This window comes from Salmo salar, chromosome ssa19, assembly GCF_905237065.1.
Source record: "Salmo salar chromosome ssa19, Ssal_v3.1, whole genome shotgun sequence".
NCBI lineage: Eukaryota > Metazoa > Chordata > Actinopteri > Salmoniformes > Salmonidae > Salmo > Salmo salar.
Window position 1 is genome coordinate 58,076,276 of NC_059460.1, and position 17,773 is coordinate 58,094,048.

The 17,773-nt window shown below is 44.4% G+C and overlaps 1 protein-coding gene across 1 annotated transcript in view; it reads left to right on the forward strand.

The window, feature by feature from the left end:
* Nucleotides 1-17,773, forward strand: part of ankfn1b (ankyrin repeat and fibronectin type III domain containing 1b) — a 296,743-nt gene that overhangs the window by 5,929 nt on the left and 273,041 nt on the right. The gene's annotated exons all lie outside the window — the stretch shown is intronic.

A 17,773-nucleotide genomic window follows, 5' to 3' on the forward strand; every position in this document is an offset into this window, starting at 1 on the left:
ATGCATTTTAATAGCTAATCCTGCTGTATTTTAGCCATTAGAAGAGTGAACTCTTTCCAAAAAGTTATAGTGCCTGCTGTCGAGTTTGTTGGTTGACTTTCATATGCCGCGCGCGCACACACACACACACACACACACACACACACACACACATCGATGTAATCACTCTGTTCTGAACGCTGCAGAGTCAGCAAAAGCAGAGAGTGATGCCCCGGGGGATTGATAAGCTAGCTGTCTGTAGAAAGGAAGCCTTTTACATGTAAAAGTCTGCCGATAGCGATGTGGAGCTAATCTGTAAAGCCTTTCGTACTCTGTGGAGTATCCTGAGTTGCCCCTGGTGCTGGATCCTGACAAAGCTGATAGATACTGTATACCCAAGGCTTTATTGCTTCAGAAAAACCTTTGACATGATCAGCTTGCTGACAACCTTTGTTCAACCTTAGCTTGACCTTATGCTTTTGTTGAAGTTTTTACTTAACTCCCCAAAACAAACTTCACACATCTGCTGTGCTACTGTATGTCCTGTTATTCTGTAAACAACTGCCACACAACCTGATTTCAACATTCAATCAATCTTAAATCTATTTCATGATTCCTTCACAACCCACGCCAAATCTTCATTCAATCTTCACACGATCACCATTGAACTCCCACACATAGATCATTCCCAGTGTCTAAACAACCTCTGCAAAACCACAAATCCACACAACCTCTGCAGCTTGACCCCCAACCTACCTACTACAACCAGGGTTCCCATATTATCAACTGTCAGAAGAACTGTTTCCCTTTCTAGCTGTACACACGGTGTAGTTCCATTCATAAATATGTGTTCCCTAGTGAATAAAGCTTAGGTTTATAATTAGATTAGAGAAATGGGGAGGTATCCTCTCAGGTTTTTTTAACATGCTCTTCTTTTCTCTCTTCCCCTTTCACAACTACTCGATGCTGATAACGACATAGAGACGGCATTGTGTGTCTGCATGGGAGGGCTAAGCCTTATTGTAATAAGGGCATGTCCTAAGAGAATCAATGAATGTACTATACATATGTAGGATCTTAATTTGAGCTAGTTTGCTACAGCAGGAAAATCATTCTACAGCAACAGGAAATGTGAATTGTTATGTGGATTATAATTCATAGACATTTTTGTCGGGTTTGATACATTTTTGGTAAGGGAAAATCAAGTATGACATATCAAAATGGAAAGTACAAACCTCAGAGACGGTTTTAAACCTCAAATACACGACAAGTTTACAATTTCCTGCCACAGGGTGATCAAAAGGAGAACCTACATCTGTACTGTTGACGTGTTTGTTTCCATCAGCACTCCTCAATTTGTTATATGTGTGTGCATGATACCAAACTCATCTCCCCTGTCTATTGTATCAATAGTGAAATGTCAGTAATTGTTGTCATCTCTCCCTCATTCCCCATGCAGACATTAATGATGAGAGAGAGAGAGAGAGAGAGAGAGAGAGAGAGAGAGAGAGAGAGAGAGAGAGAGAGAGAGAGAAGAGAGAGAGAGAGAGAGAGAGAGAGAGAGAGAGAGAGAGAGAGAGAGAGAGAGAGAGAGAGAGAGAGAGAGAGAGAGAGAGAGAGAGAGAGGTGTGTAATTGACATGCTAAATGCCACATCCGCACGCCACTCATTCTCCTACAGTAGCATCCGTGACGAGTTATGAACCCAGCTTGAGATGAATGCCAGGAGGAGGACAAACCCCATGCATATTCACATGCCAGTTACACAGTGGGAATATTATGCAGGTCATATCAGGATTTGGATGGAAAGCCCAATTCTACCTGAGACCATCTAGAAAGGTATGCATTGTATGAGTAGCAAATGGAATCGTCCAGTTGCCACAATAACTCATGGATAAATGTAATGAAAGGATGAATGAATGAAAACTCGAGCTTATGTGAACGTATAGATGGATAGTATGTTTTGGACGCTGTAACGTTGTATTCATTTCTGCACGACTCGTTCTTTTTAAGAACACGGATATTCTAGTCTGCATTCTGCAACATGCTATGTTACGTTATTCCCTGCCACGTGTTGCACGACCAAGTAAACGGTTGCTCACCGTGAAAACAAACCACCGCTGTGGACCTAGCTACTCTCCCTATCTATTCCGCTGTGTGTGTCTGGAGCAGGTGTTGCTCTGCAGACCTGCAGGCTCCAAGGGGGATGAGAACACCGAGCTAGGTTAACCCTCAGCCTCCTGGCCTGCAGCCAAACACACTGCAGTTGGAGTTAAGCCTGTTTCCAATACATGCTATTGGAGCAAAAAAGTGAAATCATATATATATATATATATATATATATATATATATATATATTTTTTTTTTTTTTTTTTTTTTTTCCTCCCCCTCCTATATCTTGATAGCTCTATATGTCACAGGGTGCCATGCACACCACAAATCTGTCATAGCCCGCTAAACTAAAGCCTAGGTATTAGCTGTTGGAGGTAACACAAGTCTTCAGGTCTTAAGTGAGGTTATTTGTCAGCATGCGAGTGTCTATGTGTGTGTGTGTGTGTGTGTGTGCGTGTGTGCGTGCATCCACCAGTGTGTACGTGCGCGTGTGTGTCATCACCCTTCCCTCAGACCACCCATTCCCTTAAAGCTGACATATAGGCCAGTGAGAGTCAAGCTCCAATAATGGGCTGTCACCAGTACGCCTCTCAACTAGAGACGACCTCAATTTTCCTTCTATGGTCTCTTTTATGAAACGACTGAATAAATGTAATGTCTCGGGACCGCGATTATATCTCTGTGAACTCAACTTCACTGCCAGCAATTGAGCTTCTGAATGGGATTTCTAAATTGACTCGGGGGAGGGGGGATGTTTGCTGCAAATAAAATGTGACTGCCAAACAGAAGTTGAGGGTTAAGATGAGATGACTCCTGCTCATTCTCCTCTTGCACAGCGAGATAGGATCAGAGAGGGAGAAAATGCAGCAGTGCATGGAGCAGGATGAAGTTTCTTCTAGAGACACTGATCTAAAAGTCTGTTTTTCTCGCTCTGATAGTTAGGATGTCAGATGGATATACTGATCCTAAACGTCCTCTCACTGTCAACTGTGTTTATTTTCAGCAAACTTAACATGTGTAAATATTTGTCTGAACATAACAAGATTCAACAACTGAGACATAAACTGAACAAGTTCCACAGACATGCGACTAACAGAAATTGAATAATGTGTCCCTGAACAAAGGGGGGGTCAAAATCAAAAGTAACAGTCAGTATCTGGTGTGGCCACCAGCTGCATTAAGTACTGCAGTGCATCTCCTCCTTGTGGACTGCACCAAATTGGCCAGTTCTTGCTGTGAGATGTTACCCCACTCTTCCACTAAGGCACCAGCAAGTTCCCGGATATTTCTGGGGGGAATGGCCCCATCCTCACCCTCCGATCCAACAGGTCCCAGATGTGCTCAATGGGATTGAGATCCGGGCTCTTCGCTGGCCATGGCAGAGCACTGACATTCCTGTCTTGCAGGAAATCACGCACAGAACGAGCAGTATGGCTGGTGGCATTGTCATGCTGGAGGGTCATGTCAGGATGAGCCTGCAGGAAGGGTACCACATGAGGGAGGAGGATGTCTTCCCTGTAACGCACAGCGTTGAGATTGCCTGCAATGACAACAAGCTCAGTCCGATGATGCTGTGACACACTGCCCCAGACCATGACGAACCCTCCACCTCTAAATCAATCCCGCTCCAGAGTACAGGCCTCGGTGTAACGCTCATTCCTTCGACGATAAATGCGGATCCGACCATCAGCCCTGGTGAGAGAGAACCGCGACTCGTCAGAGAAGAGCACTTTTTGCCAGTCCTGCCTGGTCCCGCAACGGTGGGTTTGTGCCCATAGGCGACGTTGTTTCCGGTGATGTCTGGTGAGGACCTGCCTTACACCAGGCCTACAAGCCCTCTGTCCAGCCCCTCTCAGCCTATTGCGGACAGTCTGAGAACTAATGGAGTGATTGTGCGTTCCTGGTGTAACTCGGGCAGTTGTTGTTGCCATCTTGTACATGTCCCGCAGGTGTGATGTTCAGATGTACCGATCCTGTGCAGGTGTTGTTACACATGGTCTGCCACTGCGAGGACGATTAGTTATCCGTCCTGTCTCCCTGTAGCCCTGTCTTTTGCGTCTCACAGTACGGACATTGCAATTTATTGCCCTGGCCACATCTGCAGTCCTCATGCCTCCTTCCAGCATGCCTAAGGCACATTCACACAGATGAGCAGGGACCCTGGGCATCTTTCTTTTAGTGTTTTTCAGAGTCAGTAGAAAGGCCTCTTTAGTGTCCTAAGTTTTCATAACTGTGACCTTAATTGCCTACCGTCTGTAAGCTGTTAGTGTCTTAACGACCGTTCCACAGGTGCATGTTCATTAATTGTTTATGGTTCATTGAACAAGCATGGTAAACAGTGTTTTAAACCCTTTACAATGAAGATCTGTGAAGTTATTTAGATTTTTACGAATTATCTTTGAAAGACAGGGTCTTGAAAAACGTCCGTTTCTTTTTTTGCTGAGTTTAGCTCTGTGGCAAAGGGCAACATCTACCCGGAGTGTGGTGCAGAGTATGGGTAGTGGGGTCATAAAGCTTCAACTGTTATGACAGTGCCTATATAGCGCTGTTATAACCGTAGGTTGATTCAACAATGTAGTCTCTATGAATGGCTAGGTATCAGGTTAGTGCTTCACAGACACATAAAGAGGGCCATGAAGTAAGGGCTGAGCTCTTTAATTAACTCAGTTTGAGCATGAATCATTGAGCAACAGGACCAGTAGGCGTCCAGACTAGAGTTGGCTGGCAACATAATTTATTGAGGTATTTCACATGGAGTGTTTGAACAGGCTGCTGATAGGGAATATAAGTTCCCATGGAAATGTTGTAACATCTTCTGCATGAATATCAACTCCAAGTCATTTGTCGAAAAGAGGCAGATAACAGTACATTGAACTGCCGTCCATCCAACCCTCTACGCTCATAGAGGTCTTCTGAACCAACCAGCTCCCTGTTCAAAACCACAAAACAATACTGCCCTCTAGTGTCCCTCTACTGAACTGTGCCTCCTAGATCCCTGAGCCTTACCAACCATCACTAAGAACACCAATGCTTATCATAATAATATAGAAAGCCAGTGTCACAGCAGCGCTAATAGATGTCAGTGTGTATCAGCCCTGTTGTTGATTGTGCCTCTTGGGCTTTGTTTAAAATAGAATAACTCTATTATTGTCGTGTTGATTCTGGATCATTGTGTGTGTGTGTGTGTGTGTGTGTGTGTGTGTGTGTGTGTGTGTGTGTGTGTGTGGTTAGGATTATGCTTGTTGGTGACTAACTGGTGAGTCAGAGGATTAACAGAAGATTGTGCAAGCCACGCTACGGTCACCTCATCAAGGTGCCCACCTACTATACCACAGCGGTGGTGTGTGTGTCTGTGGGTGCGTTTTGTCTGCAGATGTGTGTGTCAGAGACGGCTCACAGCTTGTCTCCAAGGGTGTGTACAGCATAGCTGGCAGGTCTCATGCCCCTGCCTGACGATGTGTACGTCGTCTTGTCAAACTGTGAACTTCTACCTCCCCCCTCCCACACACACATACATACAGTACACACATGTGCACACACACACAGACACACACAGACACACAGATCTGACTGTGCTCTCACCACTTGAGGAACACTCATCTTTCCGGAGCCCGCTGCTCTCAAAATGGACACCTTAATAAGTTTATGGAGGAGTACGCACCCTCGTCCGCATTAATAAGCTCACTCTAATATATCACGGGAGGTCATTCGCGGACGTCAGTAAAAATGAAACACATACAAAAACAGCACTTCCTTAAATCAGAGGACAAAGCGTGTGTCACAGAAATCAGCAGGTCTGTGATGAAGACTTAGAGTGATGATGTGTAATGGGAAGATATTGAGTGAAAGCCGCTGACGTCAGCCACAGCCTTTTGGTAAGCGGGGTGCGTTTCATACAACAAAACCTAATGAACAACACGCCATTAACGCAACTCGTGTTGCGAAGTTTATCTCCGCAGCTCAATTAAAAGCCCCGGAAGACATTGATTCGTCTTTAATCAGTGCTGATTAGTCTGGAAAACGACTGCTGGGAAAGGCGGCCCGGAATATCGACAACTACATTATGATTAATATTTAAAACCCCGGCTCTTCTTAACAGTCCTTTACAGACTAAAAGAGAATATTAGAATTGTAAGGTTTTTGCTGCTGGTGGTAGAGGTGAGACAATTATCCGGCAGGTAACCTAGTGGTTAGAGTGTTGGGCCAGTAACCGAAAGGTTGCTAGATCTAATCCCTGAGCTGACAAGGTAAAAATCCGTCGTTCTGCCCCTGAACAAGGCAGTTAACCCACTGTTCCTAGGCTGTCATTGTAAATTGGAATTTGTTCTTAACTGACTTGCCTAGTTAAGTAAAGGTTAAATAAATAAATAAATACAAATACAACTCCTAACCTCACAATGTGCTAAAGTAGCTCAAGGTCCTTTTTAATTGGGTATACACTTTTAGCCAGTGCCCCCCCCCGGCTGTAATTCATCTTAAGCTGAGCTGCTGGAAGTTGCGGTTGGGTCTTTGGGGGAGTTCAAAGTTCTTCCCTCTGACATCGCGCCAGAGGTTCATGATTTATTCATCTTGGCTACAGACCACAAGCTCTCTGATTTATGTCTGACTGGCTTAGAGAGAGAGAGAGAGCAAGAGAGAGAGAGAGAGAGACTCCTGCAGAAGACAAGGCATTTACTTCCAAATCCTTTACTTCCAAACATTTACATTTTTCTCTGAAGATTATTAATTTAGGAACATTAGGCATCAGGGGTGGTATGGGAGAGTGTGCACGACAGAGAGATGAAAAATGAGGATGAAATGCAAATGTAGGTGCTCGTAATGTCACTGTGTGCATGTCATTGTGGAACTGTGTTCTTGAAGTTGCCAAAGAGAAATGGCCAGTAGGAAGTTGGAAGAGAAATGTGTGTGTGCGCGTGTTTGTGTGTGTGAGTACGTGCGTGTGGTGTGGTGTGATTCAATTGAAAAAAAACTTTTGAGTCCGTGCCAAATGAAAATCCCACCTCCAAGTCTTTGGACTGTTAGTAAGAGGAAGAGACAGACAGAACAAATAGGTGAACAATAAATGAGTGAAAGAAACAATGAGAGAAACAGAGTTGACGGAGGAAGAGAAGGAAAGAAAAACAAAGGGGCAGACTGGAGGAGAGCTAACAAAACATAGTAAGAAACAGAGATAAAAGTAGTATCGGAAAGAGGAGTGGAATCCATCCATAATTAAAATTTCCTCCACTGTGTTTGTGTTTGTGATACCCCCTCCCGCTCCGGCAGACAGACACACAGAGCTATTAGGCTGCCTTTCACTCGCTCCCCTACTGTGTTCTCCTCAATGGGATGAGGCTGCGACTGGGGCTGGGATCAAAATGGCAGAACAAAAAAACACCGCACACACAATGTTCAGGAGGGACTCCTTGTCCATAAATACACAATAAAAAAAGGTGGGGATACGTCAAAGGATAGAACCAAAGTAGTCGAGGTATTGTGGTGAAGTGTCTTTCTCTTTCCACCTGGCTAACACATGGAAAACTGTGTGTGCTGGTTCAATGGGAGAACAAGACAAACTGTTCCCCCATTGGTTTGAAAAGGGAACAAGACACAATGCTCCCATAGTGACAGGTAAACAGAGGGGTTTCTATCTCTTTCCCTGTCTCTTTAGACTGGATACAGAATCTTCTGTGACCCACATGTTCAGGTTGATGACACCACAGAAATAGAAGAAATAGAATCTATTTATATGGATGACACTGGTTTTCTGGAGTGAGTAGGAATGCTTTGTTGTTTTCATACAGTGTATGCTCAACTTTGGGTAAAGGTGCTCTTGTGCACAGATGTAGTATCAACGTACGCTCTCCGAATCCTAACCTAAGGGGGAACATGTGGAAATGATTTCAAATCAGAGTTTAGTGGCAGCTCCATTCTTTTTTTGTAACAATTAAGGACACACAAGGGTTAAATGGTTAGGTTTATGGCTCGTACACATCGCACCGAATAGATCTACCGTTTATCTGCCCATCATTCGTTCAGAGGTGCTAAGTACTCACAGCCATCAAACGCTAATCGGTGTGTCTGGGGTCTTACAGTGACAGAACGAGAAGGCTAAGCATAGGATGAGTGAGGAGAAGAGAGAGAAGAAGAAAGGAGTGAAGAAATGTCGTGAGAAGAGGGGGAAGAAAAAAGTCAAGATGAAAGAGAGACGGCAGGAAGAGTTCATAGTGGCATAGAAAATACAGGAGAATCAGAGAGGAGAAAATCGGCAGTTCTGTGAAGGAAATGAACAGAGGATTTATTTATGCAAATGTGGACACACATTTTAAATACTTTATTTGGATCCACAAATGAAATTGACATTTTAAGAAGAATCCAAACATCTCAAAGGTCCCTATATGCATCAGTGGGGGTGTTCAGGCTCTGTCAGAGTCGGCCGCGACCGGGAGTCCCATGATGTGGTGAACAATTGGACCAGCGTCGTCCGGGTTAGGGGAGGGTTTGGTCAGCAGGGATTACCTTGTCCCATCGCGCACTAGCGACTCCTGTGGCGGTCTGGGCGCAGTGCACGCTGACATGGTTGCCAGGTGTACGGTGTTTCCTCCGACACATTGGTACAGTTGGCTTCCGGGTTAAGTGGGCATTGTGTCAAGAAGCAGTGCGGCTTGGTTGGGTTGTGTTTCAGAGGACGCACGGCTCTCGACCTTCGCCGAGTCTGTACGGGAGTTGCAGCGATGAGACAAGACTGTAACTACCAATTGGGGAGAAAAAGGGGTAAAAAAAAATAAAAAATCAGTGGGGGTGTAATTATTAGTCCAACAGTTGAAAATTAGAGTTTCTATTAGACAAATTAAGGTATGTTTATCCCTGTTTCGTTCCATTTTCTTCCATTTAAGAAACGTTTTAACAGAATCGGCGGAATGAATACACCCTTGATCAAACACAGTTGACTTTCATAGCAGCCACATACAAACAGCATGATCCCTTTGATCGTTGTATATTTACTTCTCGCATCTATGCGCTCTCCTCTTCTCACCTTTTCCCTTCGCTTGTGGACTTCATTACACAACACATCAGCTGTTTGTGACTAAGGCTGTTCTTAAAATTAAGCACATTAATCCGCTTTACAACCAGTGTAGAGCCTAACTGGCATACATAGGCGGCGCGTGAGTTTCAGGTTTGGGGAAGATAATTTTCACCATAAAAATGCACCTTTATAATAAAGCATTACATGTGTAATCGCATTTGTGGTCACTTTTGAGAACAGTATTTTTCTGCTAATTGATTGCATTTTGGAACGTTCACACTTATAGCCTATTGCAGTGTGTGCATTGCTGCGCTTATAATGTGAAGAAATAGCCTAATAGTTTATTAGTATTTTAAGCTAAGCGTTCTGATCGGTTGCATCGGCCTCATTGCTTTGAAAAGGTTTTTTGATGCGGGTGGTTGTATTAATTTGGGCTCTATTGTACCCCACAACTGTCCCAGAGTAGGTTTGGAACATTTATTTATAAGCGGGAGTTGCATCCCCGATGTGTCTGTCTTCACTTGTAGCTTACTTCTTAGCTGAGATGCCTGTGAGAAGGACCTGAATACATGACAGGCATTGGCTAATAAGAATATAGATATCTAAGAGAGCCATGTGAGTGAGAGGTGCTTTGGAGCATGGCAGCCGGGAGAAGAGAATTATAATTATTATATTTAGCCCAAGGTCACAACAGTCACTTTGGCTGCAAAAGGCTTGGATTTTTTAGGGGGCAGTACAGCTACACAAGGGGATGCCACCGGGAAATTCGAGGCCTAGTGAGAATATTATCAAGTGCTTGTCACATTGTGAATGAGAGACTGATGAAGTGTGTGCAGCCTGCACAATAAACTAATCAAAGCTTATGCCTTTCATGTGACTTTTTGCAAGTCATCATTAGAGTGGCATCATGCAGCCTTAGAATGTATTCAAAATGTAAACATATAGCCCAACGTTTGTATCACAATTAAAGTTGCATAAATAAATTCTAAATTAAGCATATAGGAGGACCTGTTTCTTTATTAACAGCACTTCCTTGGAAATCATTAGCTGAATAATATAAAATATTTTCTCCAATGTTCAATTGTATTCTTCATACTATAAGATAATAAAAAGAATGCCACCAAATTATAAGCAAGTCTTCTCTGCTAAATTAACTAGTGTAGTCTACAGCCATATGGCATAGCCATATCAGTGCCTAACATAAGGACAATTGAGTATGCTATTCTGTTCTTCTGAAATAAACTACATTTTCTTCATATAATCTTTCTTTAGACCTGTCTAAAATAAATCATGGATTTATTGTGATGGTGTAGGCTATATTAAATGGATTTATTAGACTTTTTAAACTGTAGATGATCCAAAGGTCTGCATCAGGGGCTTGTAGGCTATGCGTGGAAGCCAGGAGTTGCTAAACATGTTCATGTTAATTAATGGTCAATAACCGTGAGACCGGCAGTTATTTCATTGACAATCACCGGCTGAATAAACGTCATGACCGCCACAGCCCTATCTGTGACCAGGCGAAAAAAAACTTTCCAAGACAAACCTTCATATCATAACCGCTAACCACTACACACAACATACATTGTTGTTACCATATTTAAGCCATAGTCAACATAGCTACTAGAGCAAACATGTTAGTAAACCCACTACACTCATGCCATACAGTCAGCAGCAAGCAGTTACACCGGCAGGCCCCAAATGCTTACCTTCACTGGAACTCTTCCAAGTTTTCGATAGCCATAGCTAGCTAGCTAACATATCACCCTCTCAGTTTAAGCCGGGTGTTTGAGTAGGCTAAACTAGTTAGCTGCACTCTCTAGCTAAGTAAGTGAAAGTGAAAAAAAATACTATGAACAAAATCTCTCTATTGCTTCTCCTCCATTTTTGAAATTAATTTGTTCAAAACTGTTAAACTACTGTCTTTCTCTCTTTAAGTCAACTACTTACCACATTTTATGCACTGCAGCTCTAGCTAGCTATAGCTCATGCTTTTAGTACTAAATTAATTCTCGTCCTTTGATTGGGTGAACAACATGTCAGTTCATGCTGCAAGAGCTCTAATACGTTAGATGACGTCCTCCGGAAGTTGTCATAATTACTGTAAGTCTATGGAAGAGGGTGAGAACCACGAGCCTCCTAGGTTTTGTATTGAAGTCAATGTACCGAGAGGAGGACGGAAACTAGCTGTCCTCCAGCTACACCATGGTGCTATTCTACAGAGTGCTGTTGCGTCTACTGTAGACCTTCATTGCAAAACTGTGTTTTAATCAATTAATGGGTGAAGTGAATATATTTAGTATAGTTTTATCTAAAAAGGTAAACTTTAAAATGTTTCGCTATTTGTGTTTTTCTGAAATTCACTGAGGATGGTCCTCCCCTTCCTGGTATGCATGGACCCTCAAGGATAAAGAAATCACCTTCTCCGAACAGCTAGGCTGCCCACAACAGCTGAAACAGTGCAGTACCTAGCCAACTGCTTTGGTCTTTGGCAGGCTTGCAATCTAGAGGCCATGTACTGCAAGCCTATGAATGTGGCGGAGACTTCCAAATAATAAGTGCCACCAGTTGCACCTATATCCAAGGCTGTCCAAGTGTGCTACTAGGGGCTGGTATTTTAGAGGCTTCATGTAGCAGTCCACTTCCAGAATCAAATGTTATTTGTCACATGCGCCGAATACAACAGGTGTAGACCTTACAGTGTATTTTAAATCTTTAATTTCACCTTTATTTAACCAGGTAGGCCAGTTGAGAATAAGTTCTCATTTACAACTGCGACCTGGCCAAGATTAAGCAAAGCAGTGCGACAAAAATAGAGTTACACATAAACAAACATACAGTCAATGTCACGGGCTGGCTCGGAAAAAACAGGAGAGGTAGAGTCAGGCGCAGGAGACAGAGAGTTCTTGACCACACTTCTTTATTCAAGAAAAAAACTGGAGGTGGTCGCCCAAAAAAAATATATAGGGACGCAGCCCTTAAATTATTCTGCGGTGGTGTACACAATGAAATCAACCACAGGCAGAGGAAAAACCAACATACGTTCCTATAGCACATGAACCGGACAGGAAACACAATCACGCACAAACACAGACAATCTACGCTAAACTAAATACCCCCCCCCCCCCCCCCTACTAATGACTAACCCAAAACAGGTGCGTGCCTACCTAGACCTAACCAACAGAAAGTGAAACAAAAAGGGATCGATGGTAGCTAGTAGGCCGGCGACGACGACCGCTGAGCTCCGCCCGGCCGAGGAGGGGCACCACCATCCGTCGGTGTCGTGACAGTCAAATAACACAATAGAAAAATCTATGTACAATGTGTGCAAATGTAGAAGAGTAGGGAGGTAAGCAATAAATAGGCCATAGAGGTGAAATAATTACAATTTAGCATTAACACTGAAGTGATAGATGTGCAGATGATGTGCAAATAGAGATACTGGGGTGCAAATAGCAAGAGGGTAAATAATAATATGGGGAGGAGGTAGTTGGGTGTGCTATTTACAGATTGGCTGTGTACAGGTACAGTAATGGGTAAGCTGCTCTGACAGCTGATGCTTAAAGTTAGAGAGGGAGAAGACTCCAGCTTCAGTGATTTTTGCAATTTTGTTCCAGTCATTGGCAGCAGAGAACCGGAAGGAAAGGCAGCCAAAGGAAGTGTTGGCTTTGGGGATGACCAGTGAAATATACCTGCTGGGGCGCGTGCTACGGGTGGGTGTTGCTATGGTGACCAGTGAGCTGAGATAAGGCGGGACTTTACCTAGCAAAGACTTATAGATGTGCTGGAGCCAGTGGGTTTGGCGACGAATATGTAGTGAGGGCCAGCCAATGAGAGCATACAGGTCGCAGTGGTGGGTAGTATATGGGGCTTTGGTGACAAAACAGATGGCACTGTGATAGACTGCATCCAATTTGTTGAGCAGAGTGTTGGAGGCTATTTTGTAGATGACGTCGCCGAAGTCAAGGATCGGTAGGATAGTCAGTTTTACGAGGGTATGTTTGGCAGCATGAGTGAAGGAGCCCAAGAACCCGTTGCAACTGCACCCTGGACGTTGGTTGAGGCCAATCCATCACTGCTTTCAACTTTCCAGGATCCATCTGAATATTGCCCTCAGCAATGACATATCCCAGAAAGGTGATAGAAGAGCGGTGGAACTCACACTTCTTGGCTTTCATGAACAAGTGGTTCTCCAGGAGGCGCTGAAGAACCTGACTGACAGAGTACATGTTCTTGGGCAGATCGGGAAAAAACAGGATGTCGTCCATGTAGACAAACATAAACCGGTTTAGCATGTCATGAAGCACATCACTGACCAAAGCCTGGAAGACAGCGAGTTGGTGAGTCCAAATGGCATGACCTGGTACTCATAATGTCCACTGGCTGTGTTGAAGGCTGTCTTCCACTCATGCCCCTCGTATCCGAACCAGGTGGTAGGCATTCCGAAGGTCCAACTTGGAAAACATGGTAGCCACCTGGAGAGGTTAAAATGCCGAGGAGAGGTAGGGGGGTAACGATTTTTGACAGTGATATCGTTAAGTCCCCGGTAGTCAATGCACGGATGCAGGGTCTTGCCCTTTTTCTCCACAAAGAAAAACCCTGCGCCGGCAGGAGATGCAGAAGGACGGACGGCCCCAGTGGCCAGAGACTCCTCTATGTACATAACTTTGGTCTCTGGTCCGGACAGATGTTACGCACGCCTCTTGGAGGAAGGAACACAACACCCTGCTACACGCAACTCCCCGTGAAGTGAAAGAGGTATGTGATTGTAGGTGTGGGTAAGGATGACAGAGGCAAAGAAATTTACCGTTTACAAGGAATGTATTTCCTTCACACGGTAAAGTGGGGAAAAGGAGCTGTACGGAACCAAAGCAAAGAAAGTGAAAGTTAGAGTCTCCTCTCCTACCTTACCTGCCTACCCACTACTTACCTACCTTAACGCCACCTGGCGCGCTAACCAAAATACTGGGGGGGGGGGGGTGGTCCGCCCAGGTCTTACCTAGTGTGCATAGACAGAGTACATACTACGGGTAGATGTATGCCCGCAGGCCTCTTGTCTAAGCACTCCCTAGGTGCCTTCCCCTTCTCCCCTGGGAACAAAAATAGAATAATTGCTAACGTAAGTAAACAATTTCAATAAACCAAAAACACAGTCCTTTTGACATACACATATGTCTGCAGGACCGGCAACAAAATACTTCACAACAATTATACAGACCAACAACGAAACACAGGACATACCAAGAAGCGCTCTCCCCTAACAAAGGAACACTGGCTTTTAAAGCTGCAGCAGGAGTCGGTAATTGCAGACAGCTGTATCCCCTGACGAGAGGGCGGGATCAGAGCTCCAATCTGCAATGGGGCCAACCAATCAGCTGCTTGGTGGAATTCAGGAAGCCATTTCCTAAAATACACATACATATACACAAATCCACAACATAGAAACTGGGTAACGAAACAACAAAGAATACAACCGACCCGAGGTGGTGTAGTGCCTGGGAGAAGGTCAATGGCACAATCATAAGGATGGTGCGGGGGAAGGGAAGTAGCACGTGCCTTACTGAAAACTTCCAGGAGGTCATGGTATTCAGTAGGAATAGCAGAGACATCCACAGTCTTGCTAACATCCTGAGGAGGACGACTTGGTAACGGCTGTGCTGCTTGAAGGCAGTGGGAATGGCAAAAAGGACTCCAACCCAGGGTGGAGCTTGTGGTCCAGTCAATCACAGGATTGTATTTTTGTAGCCAGGAAAATCCCAACACAACCGGAACATGGGGAGATGCAATGAGGAGGAACTGTATAGTCTCACTGTGGTTACCAGAAACCTGTAATTGAACGGGCACAGTACTATGGGTGACTTCCCCTATAGAGCGGCCGTCCAGTGCCCTAGCATCCATGGGCACAGAGAGAAGCTGAGTGGGAATACCAAGCTCCGAAGCTATCCTGGCATCCATAAGACATTCCTCAGCCCCAGAGTCAATGAGCACTTGGAGAGACTTAGATTGGTCTCCCCACAGCACAAGAGCAAAAAGGGGTGTGCGGGTGAACTCCCAGTCTGACTCACCATAGTACTGGTACCCACTAGAGACAAGGGTTTCCTAATACGGTAGCTGTAAAGTGTCCTGCCCCTCCAGAGTACAGACAACCGTTATTATTCATCCTCCGTGAGCGCTCCCAAACTGATAGCCTAGTTCTTCCCAACTGCATAGGCTCAGGAGTATCCAACTCACCCGTAGTAGATTCACAAGAGAGCTCAGGTGACTTCGACTCCTCTCGGAAGAGTTGCCTTTGGAAACTTCCGGATTCAATAGGAGGTTAACGCGCCACATCGGGTGAACGAGTTTGCCCGAGACCAGACCTCCTCTCACACTTGCGTTCCCTTAGGCATCCATTAAGAGAGTCGAGGTCCACCGGCAGTTCCCAAACAGCTAGTTCATCCTTTACCTCCTCAGATAATCTGTGCAGAAAGTACCAAAAAGAGACTCCGGATTCCAGACACTCTCAGCGGCCAACGTGCGAAAGTCCACCGCGCAGTCTGCCACACTATGGGAGTTTTGACGTAAGTCAAGCAGTTTGCTGGCCGCCTTTCTCCCGGATACCGGAGACTCAAAAACTTTTCTTACCTCTGCCATAAATTCCTCCAAATGACCGCAAATGGCAGATTGTTGTTCCCAAACTGCCGTAGCCTAGGAGAGCGCCCTTCCCGACATTAGCATAATTATAAACGCAATCTTCGATTGGTCTGAAGGAAACGAAGATGGCTGTAGCTCAAAAATAAGTGAGCACTGAGAAAGAAAACCCCGGCAGGTATCAGGATTCCCTGAATATCGCTCTGGAGGAGGTAAGCGGGGTTCACTGGGAGTCAGAATAGGCTGTACAAAAAATTACTGGGTGATTGGGGTTTTTCAGAGGTGGCAGACAGTCTCTGAGCTAACTCCCAGATTTGCTCCATAATAGCCTTTAACCTGTTAGGGCTAGGGGGCAGCATTGACACGGCTGGATAAAAAACATACCCGATTTAATCTGGTTACCACTCCTACTCAGTAACTAGAATATGCATATACTTATTACATATGGATAGAAAACACCCTAAATTTTCTAAAACTGTTTGAATGGTGTCTGTGAGTATAACAGAACTCAAATGGCAGGTCAAAACCTGAGAGATTCCTTTACAGGAAGTGGCCTGTCTGACCATTTGTTGAACTTCTTTTCCATCTCTATCATTTACTAAGGATCTCTGCTCTAACGTGACACTTCCCACGTCGTCCATAGGCGCTCAGAGCCCGGGAAAAAACAGAATGTCGTCATTCCAGCCCCAGGCTGAAACACATTATCGCCTTTCTCAAGTGGCCCATCAAGAGACACTAGCTTATGCGCGTGACCCCGACCGCCCCCGCCTTTGGGATTTTTTCCTCTGTTTGCCGAAAAGGAGATTCCCTGTCGGAATATTATCGCTTTTCTACGAGAAAAATGTCGTAAAAATTGATTTTAAACAGCGGTTGACATGCTTCCAAGTACAGTCATGGAATACTTAGAATTTTATTGTCACGAATTGCGCCATGCGCGCGACACTTCTTTACTATTTCGGATAGTGTCTGGAACGCACGAACAAAACGCCGCTATTCGGATATAACGATGGATTATTTTGGACCAAACCAACATTTGTTATTGAAGTAGCTGTCCTGGGTGTGTATTCTGACGAAGACAACAAAAGGTAATGAAATTTTTATAATAGTAAATATGATTATGGTGAGTGCTAAACTTGCCGGGTGTCTAAATAGCGAGCCCGTGATGCCTGGGCTATGTACTTAGAATATTGCAAAATGTGCTTTCACCAAAAAGCTATTTTAAAATCGGACATATCGAGTGCATAGAGGAGGTCTGTATCTATAATTCTTAAAATAATTGTTATGCTTTTTGTGAACGTTTATCGTGAGTAATTTAGTAAAATGTTAGCGAATTCCACGGAAGTTTGCGGGGGTATGCTAGTTCTGAACGTCACATGCTAATGTAAAAGCTGGTTTTTGATATAAATATGAACTTGATTGAACAAAACATGCATGTATTGTATAACATAATGTCCTAGGGTTGTCATCTGATGAAGATCATCAAAGGTGAGTGCTGCATTTAGCTGTCTTCTGGGTTTTGGTGACATTATATGCCGGCTTGAAAAATGGGTGTCTGATTATTTCTGGCTTGGTACTCTGCTGACATAATCTAATGTTTTGCTTTCGTTGTAAAGCCTTTTTGAAATCGGACAGTGTGGTTAGATTAACGAGAGTCTTATCTTTAAATAGCTGTAAAATAGTCATATGTTTGAGAAATTGAAGTAATAGGATTTTTAAGGTTTTGAAAATCGCGCCACAGGATAGCCGTGGCTGTTACGTAGGTGGGACGAATTCGTCCCGCCTAGCCTAGAGAGGTTAACCCATGGTTGTGGCATTCCGTCAAGGAACTGAGCCCTTCCAAAAGGCCGTGTAGCAACTCCTGATGTCTCCCAATGGTGGCTCCCTGCAGGAAGGTCCAAGTCTGCTGGGTCTGTCATGACCAGTTTGTACTATCAAGGCGAGACCCAAATGCAGACACAGGAGGGAGATGGTTGGAGTCTTACAATGTTAAATAATCCAAAGGGGTAGGCAAGAGAATGGTGGTGGACAGGCAAAGAGGTCAAAACCA